The 6,000-nt window shown below is 39.1% G+C and overlaps 1 pseudogene; it reads left to right on the forward strand.

Annotated features, from left to right (window-relative positions):
* Window positions 1–2,126: 2,126 nt before the first annotated feature.
* LOC149114098 (uncharacterized) lies at window positions 2,127–5,136 on the forward strand (annotated as a pseudogene).
* The last annotated feature ends 864 nt before the right edge of the window (window positions 5,137–6,000 follow it).

Raw genomic sequence — 6,000 nt, forward strand, 5'->3', positions numbered from 1 at the left:
GTATTTTAATCATCCGAAAGACTTATCTAACCAGAAATATTTACCTTTTTGTATTTCCCAGGTACGTATCGTATAATGGTAAGTAAGGCTCTGGGTAATTTACTAAGGGGAAACCATACTGTATGTACCTCAATAAATTTTCACGAGGTACAATCGTTTACACGTGTATGACTCGTTGAGAAGCTAAATTTGTTTATTACTTAACTGTTAATTTTAGTTTGTCTTGTGTTAGTCTCGTGATCCTTCATGGCTGTCCGACAGTCAAGGTCAGCTCACAGTTATGTTTTGTTGTTCCTTTTTTCTCGATTCTCCGACTTTAAACAATTGTTTTCACCAAAACCTTGTTTCGGCAGTCTTGCTAAGTTCGGTTTAAACCTTCACGAAAATTTACATATGACTAGATTTCATTTAAGAATTGTCTTTCCCATCGCTTTCATCGGCTCATCATCACGTGCTTGTTTTCGTCCCTTTCCGGTGTCTGGTCTTTGTTTTAAGTTAAGCCAGGGAGATTCCGCTACAGTTAATTTAGGTATTTAGCTGGTTATCCTCGAGCACGTATTAATCAGTAGCAGCAGTAGAAATTGTTGCAAACGGCAGAGCTTCCAAGAATAAAAGCCATCGTTATATAGCGGGAATTTAGTTGTATCTAACGCGCGCTCCCATCGGTTGATTTATGGTCACGTGGCAATGGCTAAATCTAAATCTAAATGTTGCCCGGCGGGCAACAATTGAGCAATTGCCGCCCACTCTCACACTAACTACTTTGACTTCCCCTTCCCTGAAAACTTTACTGTAAACTCCAGCTATACAAAAATCCCCTAATCACTAGTTCCTTGGGAAACAATTAGTTTTATTTTCCCGAGAATCTCGGTGTTTCCTGAAACTAGGTCGAGGGAAACATCGAGATTCTTGGGAAAACAAAACTAACTGTTCCCTCGGGACCAGAGATTAACTGTATATTAAAACCTTCAACAGGAGGGACTCGCTGGACCTCTCCGCACAAGCGGGTTGTGTTAACGCTAACTTTAGAACAAACTTAATGTCCCGTGTAAAATCTTGTTTTTTCTGGGAACAATGGCATAGTGTGACTTCGACTGTTAATGAAAAGGGCCTTTGACCCTTGAGGAAAAGGGGATACATAAAATTAATTTTCCTTTCATATATATAACAAATTACAAAGAGCTCTTTTTGTTCCCATCGCCGAACTAAAAATAATCTAAATATACAAGGAACTATTATCATAGTCTCTTGATGTATATATTTAATCGCATTTAGTCTATCACGTGTTTCGCTGAAACTCGTATAGCTTTCGTAACAATGTAATTTCTATCCAAGTAGCACAACTGGCTTGTATCAGGATGGCGAATGTGTCGAAGAAAACGTGAGAGGAGTGGGGCAGGGGACAAAGCGTTCTCTTCTTCTCTATTCTTCTTTATCTTCATTTTTGTTCTGTCTGTAATCCATCCTCGTTCCCAGAGCGTCTTTCTCGCTTCAAGATTCCAGGCGCCTCCTGGACTCTCCTGGAAAGCAAACGACTGCTTCGTTGGCTAAAGTTCGTATTAATCTAAACATCAATGTATAGTTGAGCTCGTACACAAGGACTTCCTTTATTTGAGTTAAAAGTGATGTGCCGTTGAATAGCATGTTCGTGATTTGATAAATTCTGGAATGGGCGTGTTCAACTATTGCTGTCACGTTTAACCCTCTCGTTCCGTATTGATCGCAAAGTACGTGCTTTGGTATTTTTCCAATGTGTTGTTTTCTCGGAGATATCAGCCCTTTAACCCGTTCGTTATATTTTGAATTCATTTTCAAATACGTGTTTTAGAATTTTTTAATTTGTTGTGTTCTTAGAGATAAAGGCATTTTGATCCCTTTTGTTCTGGTTTGATCTCAGGTACGTGTTTTGGTATTTTTCCAAGTTGTTTTTTTGTCAGAGATGAGAGCCCTAAATTAGCATTTGCGCTTTCTAGCGTTGAATTATATTCCATGGGATTAAAAGAACCGTCCTTAAAAAGGAACACATACAATCATGGAACAAGTTACAAAACGAGTTCATATTACACAGATTCTAACACAGACGTGGAGTTCTTTTGCTATAAAGTGTTGATATTTTTAAATTTTGAAGCCTGGCACAGTTTCTATATTTTGCTGCTTTGTTGGTGTTGTGTGGAACAGGGGACTCACTGGAAACCACTACCAGCCCTCAACAACAAAATACCGGCGATATCAACGACTTATGTGAGGTACCGGGATGACTATCAATAACTTCTTCTATGGACATTCTATTAATTGAATCTAGTTGTGAAGATCTGGCTCTGAGTTTGTGATTGATGTACAAAACTCTTTTTTACAAAAACAGAGCGGTATAAGAATGTTTGCTTCATAAGCCATAGTTAATAATACTTTAAAGAAATATCAATGATCTCCATGTTGCTATCAGTAAGCCGAGCGTCGGCTTTAAAAATGAACAAACAAAATTGTCATGGAGGAATCAGAGGAACATATTTGACCTGATTAAAAGGGGAGCGGATATAGACAAGACACTGATATCGCTAAAGCAGTGAGGGAAAAAATGCAGATTGTTTTGCCTGCTACGATATCTATCGACATAAGAACTGAACATTTTGTTCCCGTGTCTTTCAAGTCAGTGGCAGATCCAGACCTTGAGCTAAGGGGGCGGGGTGAGGCGGTCTTGTTTTGCTTGCCCTGTCGGCTTTTTCTCCTTCTGTGATTTCTTCTTTTTTTTTTACCCAAAATGATGGGGGGCGGGGATAGGGCCCCTTCCCTAGATCCGCCGCTGCAATTTTTACACTGTGTGTTTTAGTCCAATGAACGCATTTTTTTGGTTTCTTCTTAGAAATCCATATCTACCCATGGATTTCCAGGAATTCCAGGATCCAATGGCATGCCGGGAATGCCTGGTATTCCGGGGCCGCAAGGACCGCAGGGAAGAGATGGAGTTAAAGGGCAAACTGGTGCCAAGGGGTAGCAAGGAATGCTGGGACAAAAGCGAGAAAAAGGAACTGAAGGGCCTCGTGGGAAAAGCGGACCGCCGGGAATAGTGGGAATAAAAGGAGTGCGGGGAATTGCGGGAGGTCAAGGAATAAAACGCGATAAGGGAGAGAAAGGACAAAGCGCGACAAGTCCTTCTAGTGCAGTGCCACAAACCAACTGGAAACAATGTGTGTGGAAAAATCTAAATGATGATAAGTTAATAATGATGGTGAATTTTTTCACAATCTAAATGATGATCGAGATAGCGGTAAGATCAAGGTAAGAGAGAAATGTGTAGATGTGAAATGGTTATGAGCTAAATTACTCTTAACATATCAGGTAACTACAAATCTAGATTCAGAATTCTTCTAGGGTTCATAAGGATGCGAATGAAGTCTCATTAACGGGAGGGGGTCTGCGTATCCTATATCTCGTTAAGTTTTATTCTAAATTTTCTTTTCTCTTTTAATTACAATTAAAAGAAAAGCAATTTTCCTCGATCTATAAACAATAGCTTCCATTTGGCGCGAGAATATATAAACAATAACCTCCATTTGACGTGAAAATATGCACGGACATTTGTCCGCGGACACATTATCTGTTCCGGAGAAGCGAACAGCAAACCGTGAACTTTGTGAAACAGATAATGCCCAAGAACAAATATCAGAACATATTTTCGCGTCAAGATGAGGCTATTGTGTTTATTATCCTTCAAATATATTTTGCAACACGCGTAGTTTTGAAAGTTGGGGAATATCACTCGGATATTCCCCAGTTTTAGCTGGGGGATTTTCAGCCACGTGACGCACTTAGGTCAATCGCGCGCGGAAGAAAATCTTTATCTGTTCTAAATACCTCATATCTCATGAAATATCTTATATCCCGTTAATTCTGTTACCTAAATTTCCCATATCCCGATAACCCCTACTGAGGCCTCGGGAATCAGAATTTATTTTTCAAAATTTGAGTTCGATTTCTGCAAATTTTAATCCTAAAAGAAGTTTTCTTAGTGTGGAAATGGTATGGGTAAAATATTACTGCTATCTTTTAACCGGTATATTAACCAGCTGGTTCGGTTAACGGGGTTGCGAAAATGATATTACATCTTGCAGCCAGTTGATAATAAGTGGAATACTAGCTGCTCTACTTCACTACTTGCCTATGTTTTCCCATTATTTTATTTATCACTCCCATATTATTCAGTCTTGCAGTTTGTAAGACGGTGTCTTGCAAACCTAGCCTAGTTGTAGCATAACACCTACGAGTCCTCCAAATATTAGGATCGATTTCCAGCCGTTTTGTGAGCCCGCGTTTCATGACTCACACCACTACGTTCGTCGGGAGAAGGATCAACAACGGGACACCAAAAAACGGCTGGAAATCGAGCCTGTCAAAAGACCAGATCTTTTATAATTGTTGTTTGGATACAAAGAGAAGCTCACTGTTAAGGGAAAGAGCTTGACAATTCAGGTACCTATAAGGAGCTAAAAAATTCAATTTATCTAGTGCTGTCTATTGAGGACACCGCAAATAAAAGAAAAGTATTGCAAATAGAAGAGAAACACGATTTAACAATTCCAGTTGACTGTTGCTTGACCTGCAGGTTACTTTGAAGCGTGCTCGTACTTCATGTCGTTTAGTATTAATGATATAAACTGCAACAATGTAGCACCTTTTCACTTTGTTTGCATACAGGACTGCTCCTTCAACAAGCTGTCGTCTGATACACCGATCAAAGTCTCATTCCAGGGAATTATGAGAGTCCAGGGCACCTCTTACAAATCTAATCGGTGGTTCTTCAAGTTTAATGGTAACGAATGCAGTAGACCAATGACAATCGAAGCTGCTGTGTGCAACAGTTGGCCATCTGGGAATCCCAATCTTCATCATCATCGATCATTTCAGGGATACTGTGAAAACACCCCACAGGGCACAGTTAGAATGGAGTTATGGGTAGTGGCCATACTTTGGGTGACGCTTACACTGGATGGACATCAGTGTCCCGGATAATGATTGAGGAAGTGTTTAGGCCCCAGTCCTAATTAATCAGTTCTTGTTATGAAGATTATTTTACGCAAACTGTTTAAGCCATAGCATTGCGCAAAAGCCAGGTCACAATTGTGGTTCACTAGTATAAACATTATCTAAAAAGAAGAAACCATAGAAAATCCGAAGAGCTTAATTTCTAGTTTTTACATTACTAAATTACCGATGGCAAATAAACTACCGACGAGAGAAATTACCGAAATTACCGAAATAAATTACCGATGAGACATAAATTTTAAATAAACACACCCGTTAAGCAATAAGTTTTCCTGTTAACTTCAGGTTCCAATAAACCTGGGTCACTTTCCATTCCATGAAAAATTCCCGTTGGTATTTCCATTGAAGAATTGAAAAGAAATTTTCGGAATTTTCGGAAAAGAGGACAATCTTACGAGGTATACCGAAATTTCCGAAAATTTCCCACCGGGAATTTCCGTTCCATTTGATTTTCCTTCCTCAATTTCCGGTTGAATGGTTCGCTTTTCGGAAATTCAACAATTTCCAGATTTTCTAGAAACTTCCCCAGGAAATTTTCATACCTTTTGTCCCCGTTTCGAGATTTTCGGAATTTTTTTTTTTTTTTAACGGGAAGCGGCCCTGATATTGTTCGCTGTACAACATGAGTACTGTACAGATTGCAGTTGCACTGAACTTATGTCCCAGACATTTTTCTTAATTTGTTCTAAACGGCATTTACAAGTAGCTAAAAGCTAATTTCAGTGTGATTATTTCCATTTGTAAACAATTGACAGGACTAGGATTTGTAATAAAACAAAAAAAATTACCGACCACAATTGCACAATGATACAATATTTAGAGTTTTAACTAGCTCATTAGTAAAAAAAAAAAGAGTGTAACGTGCAGTAGAACTAGCATTAAAGGACAATGTTGCTCTTGGAGAAAGAAACGATACCACCGTTATTCCTAATAAAAGAATCGTATGATCCTGCAGTACTG

The sequence above is a fragment of the Orbicella faveolata genome, unplaced genomic scaffold (genome assembly GCF_042242905.1).
Source record: "Orbicella faveolata isolate gen_17 unplaced genomic scaffold, um_ofav_v1 contig_14, whole genome shotgun sequence".
Lineage (NCBI taxonomy): Eukaryota > Metazoa > Cnidaria > Anthozoa > Scleractinia > Merulinidae > Orbicella > Orbicella faveolata.